Source organism: Antechinus flavipes, chromosome 1 (assembly GCF_016432865.1).
Source record: "Antechinus flavipes isolate AdamAnt ecotype Samford, QLD, Australia chromosome 1, AdamAnt_v2, whole genome shotgun sequence".
Lineage (NCBI taxonomy): Eukaryota > Metazoa > Chordata > Mammalia > Dasyuromorphia > Dasyuridae > Antechinus > Antechinus flavipes.
The window spans coordinates 256,601,817-256,616,431 of NC_067398.1; the positions used below are offsets into that span (position 1 = coordinate 256,601,817).

General features: G+C 36.5%; 1 non-coding gene across 1 annotated transcript; it reads left to right on the top strand.

Annotated features, from left to right (window-relative positions):
- Positions 1 to 348: 348 nt before the first annotated feature.
- On the top strand, positions 349 to 450 carry LOC127546070 (U6 spliceosomal RNA). The gene has a single exon (XR_007949932.1). It is a non-coding gene; the product is annotated as a U6 spliceosomal RNA (small nuclear RNA).
- Positions 451 to 14,615: the final 14,165 nt, after the last annotated feature.

Below are 14,615 nucleotides of genomic sequence, written 5' to 3' on the forward strand. Positions count from 1 at the left end.
AAGTCAGGAGGACCTGAGTTCAAATATGACCTCAGACTCTTAACACTTCCTAGTTTTGTGACCCTGGGCAAGTCACTTAACCCCAAATGCCTCAGCAAACAAACAAACAAACAAACAAACAAAAACAAAAACAAAAAAAATCCCAGCTATCTACCCTTGGAGAAAAAACTGATGTCATCTGAAAATAGAAAGGGGAGTCTTTGCAATGATTTTCTTTTTCTTTTTAAAAAAATAATCATATACATTTAATTGTGCCATAAGATAATTTTTTAAATACATAAGAACAAGATATATTTTTTTCTAGTAAAGATATGGAGAGAATTTTCAAATGAAGGAATACAAATTATCAACAACCTTTTTTTTTTTTTTTAAACTAAAATTAGAATGATACATAGAAGATTAGCATGGCCCCTGCACAATGATTTTCTTTGATGAAGGTCTCCTATCTAAGATATATAAGGAACTAATTCAAATGTATAAAGATAAGAGGTATTCACCAAAGATTATGAACAAGTGATTTTCAAGGAAGAAATTAAATTACCAATGGCTATATTTCTAATAATTAGAAAAGTGTAAGTTAAAGTAACTCTGAAGTTCACCTTGCACCCATCAGATTGACAAGGCTGGCTCTGTGTGTATGTGTGTGTGGGGAGGGGGTGTGTGTGTGTGTGTGTGTGTGTGTCTTTGGAGAGGCTATATGAAAACAGGCACTTTAAATATACTATTTTTTTTTATTATAGCTTTTTTATTTACAAGATATATGCATGGGTAATTTTTCAACACTGACATTTGCAAATCCATTTGTTCCAACTTTTCCCCTCCTTCCCCCCATCCCTTGCCCCAGGTGGCAGATTGATCAATACATGTTAAATATGTTGAAGTATAAGTTAAATACAATATATGTATACATGTTGAAACAGTTATTTTGCTGTACAAAAATAATCAGACTTTGAAATAGTGTACCATTAGCCTGTGAAGGAAATCAAAAGTACAGGTGGACAAAAATAGAGGATTTGGGAATTCTATGCAGTGGTTCATAGTTATCTCCCAGAGTTCTTTCCCTGGGTGTAGCTGGTTCAGTTCATTACTGCTCTATTGGAACTGATTTGGTTCATTTCATTATTGAAGAGGGTCACGTCCATCAGAATTGATGATCATATAGTATTGTTGTTGAAGTATATAATGATCTCCTGGTCCTGCTCATTTCACTCAGCATCAGTTCATATAAGTCTCTCTGGGCTTTTCTGAAATCATCCTGTTGGTCATTTCTTACAGAACAATAATATTCCATAATATCCATATACGACAATTTATTCAGCCATTCTCCAATTGATGGGCATCCACTCAGTTTCCAGTTTCTAGCCACTACAAAGAGGGCTGCCACAAATATTTTTGTACATGTGGGTCCCTTTCCTTCTTTAGTATCTCTTTAGGAGATAAGCCCAGTAGAAACACTGCTTTTTGAGCATAGTTCCAAATTGCTCTCCAGAATAGCTGGATGTGTTCACAATTCCACCAACAATGCATCAGTGTCCCTGTTTTCCCACACTCCCTCCAACATTCTGTATTATTTTTCCTGTCATTCTAGCCAATCTGACAGGTGTGTACTGGTATCTCAGAGTTGACTTAATTTGCATTTCTCTGATTAATAATGACTTGGAGCCTTTTCATATGGCTAGAAATAGTTTCAATTTCTTTGTCTGAGAATTGTCTGTTCATATCCTTTGACCATTTATCAATTGGAGAATGGCTTGATTCTATATATATTTTGGAAATGAGGCCTTTATCAGAATCTTTGACTGTAAAAATGTTTTCCCAGTTTATTGCTTCCCTTCTAATCTTGTCTGCATTAGTTTTGTTTGTACAAAACTTTTTAATTTGATATAATCAAAATTTTCTATTTTGTGATCAATAATGATCTCTAGTTCTTCTTTGGTTATAAATTCCTTCCTCTTCCACAGGAGAGGTAAACTATCCTATGTTCTTCTAATTTATTTATAATCTCATCCTTTATGCCTAGGTCATAAACCCATTTTGACCTTATCTTGGTATATGGTGTTAAGACTTTAAATATACTATTAATGGAACTATGAATTAATCCAGCTCTTCTGGAAAGCAATTTTGGTTTATGTCCCCCAAAGTTACTAAATTGTGTTATTCTTTGAATAGAGATATCACTAATCGGTCTATGTTCCCAAATTGATGAAAAAAAAGAGAGAGAGAGAGAGAATAAGGACTCATATACACAAAAAGATTTATAACAGTAGGAGGCAAGAGGGGGAAGAGAGGAAAGCTGTTAATCTTATTCTCATCATTGGAACAAAGAGGAAATAATATACACACTCAATGTGTATATATAGAAATCTATCTTAACCCTGCAAGAAAGTAGGAGGTGTAGGGGATACAGGAAAAAGGAGAGGGTGATAGAAAAGAGGACTACTGGGGGAAGCAGTGGTCATTAGCAAAATATTTTTGAGGAGGAACAGGGTAAAAGAAGAGAAAGAATGGGAGAGGAAGTTTCTCTGATAAGGCCTCTCTCATTTTTCAAACATATAGTGAACTGGGTCAAATTTATAAAAAAATAAGAGCCATGCTTCAACTGATAAATGATCAAAAGATACCAACTGTGCCCAGGCATATTATGCATATCCTTTGACCTAACAATTACACTACTAGGCATGAATACCCAAAGAGATTTTTTAAAAAAGAAAATAAAAAGGACTTATTTGTACAAAAATATTTATAGTAGCTCTCTTCTCAGGGCAAAAAAGTAGAAACTGAGGGGAGGCCCATCAGTTGAGGAATGATTGAATAAATTGTGGTATGTGGTTATGAGGAAATGCTATTGTTCTGAGAGAAATGATGAACAGGATGCTCTCAGAAAAACCTGGAAAGTCCTCCATGAACTCAAGCAAAGTGAAATATACGGTGTACAAAGTAATTGCAATGTTCTGGAATGATTTACTATTCTCAGCAATATAATGATCCATAACTATTTTGAAAGACTAATGAAAAATCCTTTCCATACCTGGAGAAAGAACTGATTGTGTCTGAATTCAGATGGAAACATTTTCTCCCTATTTTCCTTTTTTTAAACTTTATTTTTCTTGAGAGTCTTTCTTTTCTTTCTTTCTTTTCTTTTCTTTTTTTTTTTTTTTTTTTTTTTAGAAGGGGAGATAAATGTTTTCTTTCTTTTTTTTGTGTGTAAGGCAATTGGGGTTAAGTGACTTGTCCAGGATCACATAGCTAATAAGAAGTATCTGAGGCTAAATTTGAATTCATGTCCTCTTGATTCCAGGGCTGGCGCTCTATCAACTGCACCATCTAGCTTCCCTTATGTTTTCTTTCACAACATGACTTTTATGGAAATGTTTTTCATAGCCTCACATGTGGTCTAAAAGAAGACATATGAGAAGACACCTTTCACCCCTCAGTATATTTTCAGAATTTTAAAATATATTTATTAATTTTGCTGATTTAAAAAAAATTCTGTAGCTTGTTTTTTTTTTTTTTTTTTTTTTTTTTTTTTTTTTAATTCCTTATTATAAGGAATGGTCTCCGAGAGGGAGGAATGAAAATAATACTAGAGGAAATTTTCGTGGTGGGAATATAATACAGGGTTCAAGTCTATTTGCATTAGAGTTCCAGATAATGATTAATTCATGCTCTGTTGGCATCAAAGATAGGGTGAGAACTTGAGAGAGAAAAGGTCCTAGGTTTTTTTATTTCTTTCTTTCAGAGGACATGTGTGTTTCCAGGATTTCTTCAGGGAAAGATCCATGGAAGGAGAGAAAGATTCTCCAAAGAAGTCACTGAAAAACAAATGCCTCAATCATACACCTATTTGTAGATCACCATACAAAAGACTTCGGGGAATTTCTTTTTGGGTGGGATCATGGTCAGACTTACTTGAACTTTCTCCTAGCAGGAGAGTCCATTTACTCTATATAGTGTCTAGTTTATTCTAATCTGTATAACTCTTTCTTTAAAAAAAAAAAATTATTTGCTGTAAGCTTGGAAAATAGGTTTATTGGCTATATGTATTATAAAACTTTGTATAATGCATTCAATGAGAAGGGGATCAAACTTTAAACATAGCTTTAAATATATCCTTTAAAGGGTTAGAAATCAAGAGACTGGCTTGAATCTAAAAAAAAGTTTCCTCTAGACAAAACAATATTTAGGAAGGGAAAAATATATATATATATATATATATATATATATATATATATATAAAACTAGGTATAATTCTAGCCTAGTATCCCTTCTCTGAGGAGTGTACACTCAATCACCCAATCATCAGATGTCCTTCCAGTAATTATTAAAGTCTCTTTGGAGAAAGGTAGGTGGAGGAAATACCAGAGACATATATTATTCATGACTCTCTAAGAACTATATCTAGATCCATGTGCACACAATCACATAATCTAAGTGGCAACACACACACACACACACACACACCCCTTATACAAAACCAAAAGATATAAGTAAAATGTTATTTATCAACAACGGCAAATTTAGGGATGTATGAAATATCAGACCAACAAGTTATTTTTGGCTAAGTTAAAAGCATCCAGAAACCATAGCACAGAGTGGAGTGTTTGTTAATAATTACCTCAAAGGAGGCATCTGTTTAGACTCTTCAGGGAGACATAATTATGCTCCGCAGCTGCACATACAATGTACCTTATCCTTTAGGGAATGTTTGCTCCAGGGTTTGCTGGCACACCTAGTCACACTCAGCCCACACTTTTTGCATGTTTATATTGTTAGATGGGTAAGTGACGATTTGAATGGTTGTTTCATGAACTTTGAGATAGAGAATAAAGTGTGTTGACGCATAAGACCCTGGTTTCAGAATATAGGAGAGGCACTATAGAAGGAAGAGTAATAGTCCGAGAGACAGATGTCCTAGGTTCAAATTCTGACTTACACTCCTTGTGTGACTTGAAACAAGCCATCTATCTTTGGGCCTCCGTTTCCTAATTTATAAAATGAGTCAGTCAGACTAGATGGCCTCTTGAAGGCCCTTTCAGTTCTGGATATGTAGTCTCCTTTCAATAAGTGTTAAGGGATTGATGTAATTATCAAAGTTGAATAATAGTCTCTTAGACTGATGTCCTAAGACATTAAGGATCTAAATGAATTCAATGATAATGGATACCTAGTTATAAGGTTTTGGGGTTTTTAAAAAAAATTTTTTTAAATTAAGATTTTGGTGTAACAAACAATTTAATTTAATATCTAAGCCTTGGAAATCTTTTTTGATATATACAGATTGATTTTAACATTCCTCAACTAGAGTACTCATCTAGTGCCTCATTGTGGAATGGAGAATCATAGATTATAGCTCTGAGGCTGGAAAATATCTCAAAGGCTATCCCATCCAATGCTTTCATTTTACATATGAGAAAACTGAGGCCTAGAGATCTCACAGTTAATGAACAATAAAAGTAGGATTTGAATCTACTCCTCTGACTCTCTGGAGCCAAAGTATTTTTCACTGTTTAAGGCTAATTCAAAGCACCATCTCTGGCAGGTCTCACTGATCTGTAATGTCTTTGTTTGTTAATCAGATAATATATTTGATTTTATTTTTAAACATTTTTTATTGAAGCTTTTTATTTTCAAAACATATGCACAGATAATTTTTCAACATTGACCTTTGTAAAACCTTGCATTCCAAATTTCTCCTTCCTTTTCCCTTCCCCTTCCCTAGATGGCAAGTAATCCAATATATATTAAATATGTTTAAAATATATTAAATCCAATATATGCATACATATATTGGATTTAATATATTTTAAACATATCTTCCTGCACAAGAAAAATCAGGTCAAAAAGGGGAAAAAATGAGAAGGAAAACAAAATACAAACAAACAACAACAAAAAGAGTAAGAATGTTACATTGTGATCCACATTCAGTTCCCACAGTCCTCTCTCTGGGTATAGATGGCTCTCTTCCTCAAAAGATTATTGGAACTGATCTCAATCATCTCATTGTTGGAAAGAATCACGTCCATCAGAATTGATCATTGTAAAATCTTGTTGTCAAGCCCATAGATTTTAAAAATCACCCTTGCTAACTTTGAAGATGGTATATTACTATGTAGTCTATAGGTACCAACATTTTCAGACACCCTCAAAAGCTAAGAAGGACCTACTGGGAAGGGCATCAGTTATTGAATCAAAGGATCCAGGTCAGGAGCTGCGTTCAAATGCCATCTCTTATGCTTGCTGTTGGGATCACCTTCAACAAGTCATTTAACCTTGTAGTGTCTTAGTTTCTTTTCTCTATATTAAATGAGTTGGATTGGGTTGCTTCTGAAGCCCCCTGTAGTTCTAGATTTATCACCTTGCACCCTTCCTAGTCATAGAGGGCTTATCATCTCTACAAATAGAAAGAATATTCGAATATTCAGCTTTCTCTGTGATTTTGCGTGTGTGTGTGTGCATGTATGTTTGTGCGTGCAAGCAGACATATGCTCCATGGGCCCCTTTGACAGACTGCTAAAGCCAGTGGACTCCTTAGAATAGAGTTTTTAAATGCACAAAATAAGATCTATAGGATGACAAAAGGGAAATAATTATCACATATCTAAAAATATATATGTATATGTATGTGTTTGCGTGGGTGTGTATTTTTTTCTTAAGTCCTCAAACATCAGGTTAAGAACTCCAGCTTTCACAATACTCAAGGAATGAATTGTTCTGGCTTAATTCAATAGTCTAGCTGCCCCTGGAAAATTACTAGATTACAACAAAAATATGTTTCACCCTTAAGCTATGTTCAATATAATTTGATATTTGATCTACATAGCACTTCAGGATGAAAGGTGACTCCAGGGTGCAGTTTATAAAGATGTGTTCTCATTGTATAGGACAAAGGAGGAAATATTCTGCTTGTGTAAATTTCTGAGTTTGTTCAGATTCTGGAAAAATGGGAGTTTGTTATATTTGTTCTTTGAAATCTGCAACAAAAATATTGGTTATCTTTACATGTCTGTCCTGATTGGCTTCCTTCAGCATAGCTGGCATAATTCTTACCCCACTCACCCCTTGACCTTAGTCCCCTGGCGTAGGCCCTAGATTCTTTACTGTATGGTATTTTCCCCTGAAGGATTTCCTTTTGCCTTTTAACATGCTGCTCAGTGCATGGCTCTTTTAGGGTCTGTTCTCAATTGGCCACCGGGCAGTCTAACCAGACCCCATTTCCTTCTCTCCTGCTTCCCATGGTTTTATCTGGAGCAAGGAGGGTACCTCCCACTGCTGGGCTACTTTCACCAGCATTCCCTGGCTCTGGCAGCAGCTCTCCCTGCCTGTCGGCTTCTCTGTTCTCCTGCAGCTGCTTCCCCTGTAGCTATTATTCTTTCCACACCATGCTCTCTCTTTTCCTCCAGCAGGTGACTTCTCTTTTCAATTCTGCAGCCTCCTGGTTCCCCCTATGCCCCCCTTTTCTTTCCTGAGGACCATGTGACTGACCGATACAGTCTAGCTGAAGGATGTGGGCGCCAATCCACCCTCAGTGGCTGAGTCTGGAGTCCTCTTGCTTAGTGATGGAGCCAGCTAAATGTCTGGAAAAACTGGGGGAAATGGACAGTCTTTCTAGTGCAGCTGGTTCCTTTGTCAAGGGCTTTCCTTGTTCTCCACTGTTAAATTGTATTTTTCCTGTTGTTTTGCCAAAAACCTGGCACAGAATGAGAGAATAAATTATTGAAATGAGAGAGACAGACAGACAGACAGACAGAAAAACAGAGACAGAGACAGAGAGAGTGAAACAGTTAACCATTAATCCGACTGATCAGAGACAAAATTTGATGTGAATTGAATCTTACATAATCTATATAGAACTCTGGGATTTCTTATCTCAACTGACATTCAAATCAATAAGTTAGGTCCCCCAGAACAAGGATAGCCAACTCTTTCCCATAGGGTTCTAGGGATATCATTGAAGGAGAATGGAGTTCTCTAATGCTTTAAGACCCTATTCCAATGTGTCTTAGACTCCAAATATCTCAGAAGATTATATCATATACCTCTTTACAATTCTGGTCAAAGGAAGTTTGTTCTCAGATCTAGCCCCAACATTTCTTCTCCTTTTCGATAGGCATTATACATATATATATGTGTGTGTGTGTGTGTGTGTGTGTGTGTGTGTATGTATATGTGTATATATGTGTGTGTGTGTGTGTATATGGGTATATATATACACAATATACATATACACATATGTATAAATATGTATATATACATACACCCATATACACACACACATATATATATATATACACATATACACATGTGTGTGTATATGTGATATAATGGGAAAAATCTGGATCTATAATCCATAGCTATAATCTATAATATAAATCTATAATCTTAGCCAGGTTATTTTGGGAAGGTAACTTTAATTTTCTAATCCTCAATGTCCATGGCAGATAAATGAAGAAGTTGGATTGGACTACATCATTATTAAAATCCCTTCCAGGAAAGCACAATTAACTATGGAAAGAAATAAACTCAAATCATATATATGCACTAGAATATTTATTAATGAGGAAATCAGGAACTATGATTTACAACCTCACTAAATTTTGGACTCATATGAACTAGATTTGATCTTAAAAATGATCTGAAAGGTCATTTATCTTCTTTTGTTTCTTTGTATCCCTGCCCAGAACTTTGGAAAATTTCAAAATATGTTCATGTACAACTGACCATAATAGGACTTCCAGCTCTCATATAAGCACTCCAGGTAACAAAAGCATACCGGGAATGGGGGAGATGGGGAGGAGGGGCTGCTAGATGGTGCAATGGATAGAGCACTGGCCCTGAAGTGGGGAGGACCTGAGCTCAAACCCAGTCTTCATGTAATCTCTTAGAGAGAGAGAGAGAAAGAAAGAGAGAGAGAGAAAGAAGGATTAAAAGGAATCTTTATGAATAGACCATATGACTAATAAGCTTCTATAAAAGAAGAGGCAGACATAGAACATGCATAAAACATTCATGGAAGCCTTCAGTTTCTCTCAGAATGGTTTGTAATATGGGTTGGCTAATAAGGCAGAGAGAGAAAGGGAGAGAGATGATATTCTGGTGAATCCTTGCTCCCTGGTAAAGTCCTATAAAGTGTGTTCCAGATTTTTAGGCCACCCTCAATTGGACTTCCTTGACCCTCAAAAGACAAATATATTTTGGATCTTCTGAGTGGACAGTTCTTTTTTATTAAAATTTGTTTCTCTCATCTAGTGCCTTTAAAACTTGACTGTTCTCTAGCTATAGGGGTCACATTCTTCTTCTTTCTTCTTCTTCTTCCTTCTTCTTCCTTCTTCTTCTTCTTCTTCTTCTTCTTCTTCTTCTTCTTTCTTCTTCTTCTTCTTCTTCTTCTTCTTCTTCTTCTGCTGCTTCCTTCTTCTTCTTCAAGACGTACACTTCTTGGGAGTTTCCTACATTTCTTCAGGATCCTTTAATCTTCAAACTCTTGGACTCAGGACTACTCTTGAAGTTATCTTTGAGACTGGCATAGACCAAGAACCCTCCCTGTCTGCTAAAAGTTTGCTAGGATTATCCTGCCTCGGGCATTTCCTACTTCTGACTAAGAGGTAGATGACCTTTAGAATCATTTTCCATGTGATATAGTGGATGAAGCACTTAGAGTCAGAAGATTTGTGTTCAAATTCTGCCTCTGACATTTACTGTGTTTTATCCTCCATGCCTCAGTTTCCTCCTTTATAAAATAAGGAATTTGACTTGATAGCCTTGAATTCTCATGAACTTTCAGACCATTGTGGGGCAGGAAAGAGAATAAACATTTATAAAACACCTATTATGGGCCACTCACTGTGCTAAGAACTTTTTTTTTTTAATTTATCCTCTAATTTGATCTTCACACCATCTTGTGAGGAAATAATCAATAATAATTAATATTTGTGTAATACTATATGCCCGGCATTAAACCCCAAACCTCTAATTGACTCATTGACTCAAGTTAGCAACTCAAATTTTTGTCCATGCTCTAATTATAGGGGCCCTCAAACTTTTTAAATAGGGGGCCAGTTCACTGTCCCTCAGAGTGTTGGAGGGCCGGACTATAGTAAAAACAAAAACTTTGTTTTGTGGACCTTTAAATAAAGAAACTTCATAGCCCTGGGTGAGGGGGATAAACGTCCTCAGCTGCTGCATCTGGCCGCAGACTGTAGTTTGAGGATCCCTGCACGTAACAGAAGAAAACTATACACATCAAATTAATTTGTTAGGGAGTAGATATGGGGTTAGGAGAACTCTACGATTTATTCCTATTTCAGAAATAATGCCTTAATAATCTCCAACAGGTGAAGGTTGAAGCTTTTCTAATTTATGCTGCTGCTCCTTTGAGGATCTGAATTTGTGCTTCTTTAGAGTTTAGTATTAAGGGCAGCATTTTGCATCCCTACTTTATTTGGATTCATTTAAGAGAATGATTGCTGCTGTGAACCATCCCTGTGGGATGTCTTGTCTTCTTGCAAGCATTCTGAAAATATATCCAAGCCCACCCTTCATACATATATGCTTTGACATTGATACTGAAGGACTCTTATAGACAGGAAAAGGAAGAATTTATTATATGGTTCCTGAATTTAAGCAGGACTCTTATTTGTGGATCACTCAGGAGAAAATATTGCATGAAGATGCCTTTACTTTTCTTCCTGATCATCACTGCAGTTTGCTGTTGTCATATTCTTATAGTTAAAAGGTCTCATTGCAAGCTTCATATGATTTATTAATACAAGACTGAAATATATCATATGGCTCTGTGGATTAGGCACCATATAAGAATGCTAATGTTCAACAACAATTTGCCTTGCATAAAAAATGCATAATAGTGTTGGGAAAATAGCTTTGAGTAATTTAAAAATGTAGTTGTGCTTGCATAATGCCCAAATATGAATTCCCATGCTCTGTAATATGGCTTAGCATTCCTGGATTATCTGCCATATTTGCTAATGTAGATAGCAGATACTGCTTTTATATAACGTGGTCAGAGTTCCAGGGGAGGTGATATTGGACCTGGGAGTAAGGTGGAGTGAGGAGACCAGCAACTTTCAATTAATTCTTCTCCTTTTATTTTCTAAATCTGAATCTGATTAAATGACAGATCTAGATCCTTCCTTTTCCACTTCCCCACATAATTAGTTCAAATCTTCAGACATATATAGCTGGAAATGAGCGTAGAAATATAGGGTTTTCTAGAGCCCCAATCCCACAGCCTATTGTAACAGCTGCTTCTTGCTATTTGGATAACTGAATTTCCTGGTTTCAATTCCTGTTCATAATCTTTGGATCTCTCTTATTAATCCCTTTGTCAACTTCTCCCAGCCTTTGTCTTTAGACTGTTGCTGTGGCTTTTAGAGAGACTCTGTCTTTCATTAATAGGCCAGATCTTTCAGAGCTGCTCATGGTGGAAATTTTGGGTTCCAATGGCCCCTCAAAGATGCTTTTATGATAGTTGAATGAGACCTCCCCAGTCAAAGTTTACACAAGCAATGGTCAGCAACAAGGCAGGTCTAGATATCTCATTAGAAAAGGAATCATAGGGCTTAGAACTAGAAGGGACCTTAGAGATAACTGAATCCAATTTCTCATTTTATAGATGAGATAAATGACACTCAGAAAGACTCAATGAGTTTTCCCATAGTCACATAGATAGTAATTATTTGAAGGGGGTTTGAACCCATATCTTTCTGCCTCCAAGTCTTTGTAGTAATGTGAAAGCACTGATACCTAGAGGAATTATCAGCACATAGGAAATGGGAAGGCATTAATGATATAATTTTATTTACTGTATCTGAGCCTCACTTTTCTCATTTGTAAAATGAGGGAGTTGAACTAGAAGGTTTTTCTAAGCTCCCCACTAGATCTCAATCTATGCTCCTAAATGTCTATTTGGGTCCCTTCAGTCCATTAGATTGTGAGTTTCTTCAAAGCAAGAACTACTTTTTCTTTTCTTCATTTTTGGGGGGTCTTTCTTTATAGCCCTGGTACCTTAACAGTACCTGACACAAAACAGGCATCTTAACAGTGCTTGTTGACTGACAATTTAGTTACAATTTTCATAATCTTTAGCTGGCTTGAAGAAAATTAATCAACAAATGTTTATGAATCACCTACTAGGCATTGTAGGGAATGAGAAAAAAATTGGAAGTCCTCTTCCTCCCTTTCCCTTGGAAGGAGGGAAACAATTATTAATACATGCCAGGCACTGTGCTAAACACTTTACAAATATTTTCTTACTAGATGCTTACAATTCTGGGAAGTAGGTGCTATTACTATGCCCACTTCACAGTTGAGGAAACTGAGACAGACAGAGGTCACTTGTTCAGGGTCTCACAGCTAGAAAGTATCTAAGGCCAAATTTGAACTCTGATCTTCCTGACTTCAGTCCCAATGCTCTATCTGCTGTACTACCTCTATCTATCCATATACATAAATAAAATATGTACAAGAATGATCTGTTTTCTATGATCAAAGATTAAAGTAATACCCAAACAGCAATCAGCTTCTCTTTATTTTTGAAACTAAAACCTGGTGTTTTCATTTCACCAATATACTAAAAAAGAAAAATGAGCAATCCCAAGAAACATCTGTATATCTTGTGCATATAGCACATAGTACTTAGCACATAGTGGGCACTTAACAAATGTTTGTTGATTGGCTGATGTCCTATCTGTAGCTCGTCAATCTGTCCATACAGCAAGAGAAGAAATATCATCTAGCCCTTCTTCTCAGCCTGAAAATCAGGTATCAGCTAGTCCTAAGAGGGAAACATTGGTTTCCCTGTCAAATCGGTGAACCCTAAAATTTCTCATTTGTGTTAGTCACGCCACCCACCAAATAAAACACATAACTTGGCAAGAAGCACCCCTGAGTCCTTCGCTGGCATGGTTCCTGGAATGCCACCTGTTCAAGTGCATCAGGAAGGAAGGCCAAGCTTACGGCTGGTTTTCTTGCTCTTGCTGATACCTGCTTTGCATGTGTTTTTTAGAAGGAATCATGTCGCGTACAGGTGGTTTGGTGTTGCTGCCTTCTGCAGATCCAGAATCCTGATGTACCATCCATTTGGGCACTAGTCCCAAATCCCAGGAAACAGAAACACTTTCCACCTCCCTTCCCCAAGTGCAGGGAGTCAAGTACATTTTTTGAATTACATTTGCAAATCTGTCTAGGGAGGACTGGAAACAAGGTTTGCCCAGAATTCCGGCTCCAACTCAACAACTCTCCAGGCTGACTGGCAATTAGCAGAATGCACTCATGGTGATTTGAATCCCTCCCTTTACTCCCCCTCTCTCTCCACCTTTAACTATACAGGTTTTAAGTAAACACTAACAACATCTATGAATGTTCTTGGGTTTCTTCCTGGGATGGGGAGCATAAAGGAGGAGTGGGACTCAGAATAAACATTTTGATAGTTTATGGAGACTGATGGCTAGGGTTCTATCAGTCACTTGAGGCTCCATTTAAAAATACCTATCAGTCATTTGTGTGCAATACAATGTGTGGAATTAGGCTTAGAACAATGCATATAACTATTTGCGGAGATAGCGTATTGTATTGGACAGTAGTCTGGATGACCTGGGATTTTGGAGGTCTGGGTTCTGGTACCAATAAAAAAGACTTTTTATTTGTTTGAACTTAAGTACTCTCATCTGGAAAATGAAATAGTTGAACTAGATGACTTTGAACGCATTTTTAGGTCATTCTATCCTATTAGAAAAAATAAAGAGTGGATTCACCAAGTCATAAACAGATTATCTTTAACTTAAAATATATATATATATTATTAGGGCAACTAGTTGATAGAGGGGATAGAGCACCAAGCCTGAAGTCAAGGAGGCCTTGAGTTCAAATGTGATCTCAGACACTTAACACTTCCTGGCTGTGTGACCCTGGGCAAGTCACTTAACCCCAATGGCCTCAGGGGGGGAAATATTATTTCTGGCCTTAGGAAGAAGACATATGTCAAGATATGTAGATGATTCCCTGTTGAGAAGTATGGAGGTGATCATAAGTTGTTCTGACATATTAATTTGAGAGATGGGCTGATTTCTTGGGGCATGCATTTAGGTTTGATGGAGAATCTTCAAAGACTTGTCAGAACTGAGAATGACCACCTTATCCTACAGAAGGAAATAATAGTTCTAGAAAAGAATCTAGGTATTTAAACATCCTGGTTGGGAAACTGAAGATTCAAGGAGCACAGCTAGTATTTTCATCCTTGCAGCTGATTGAAAATGAGATTATCAGATCAGAAAGGAAATGAGAAATTATATGATGGATAAGATGATAGTGATGAATAAATCATTGGTTTGATTTTTCCTGTGTGGATTGTTAGGCCAAATATATATATATACAGAGAGAGAGAGAGATAGAAATAGATTTTGCAGATTGACCATGAGTCAGGCCAGAATTATATAGGAAGAAGAGAAAAGGATTTGGGAAACTGAACAACTTTTTTAATGATCCTATTCTTCTCTCTAAAAAAAGTTGTATGATTGTAAGTTTTTAGAATATATCTTCTGAAAGACCATTGTCACCTGTAACACATTAACAATGAGGAATTCTAATGGAAAAGTACTGGAAAA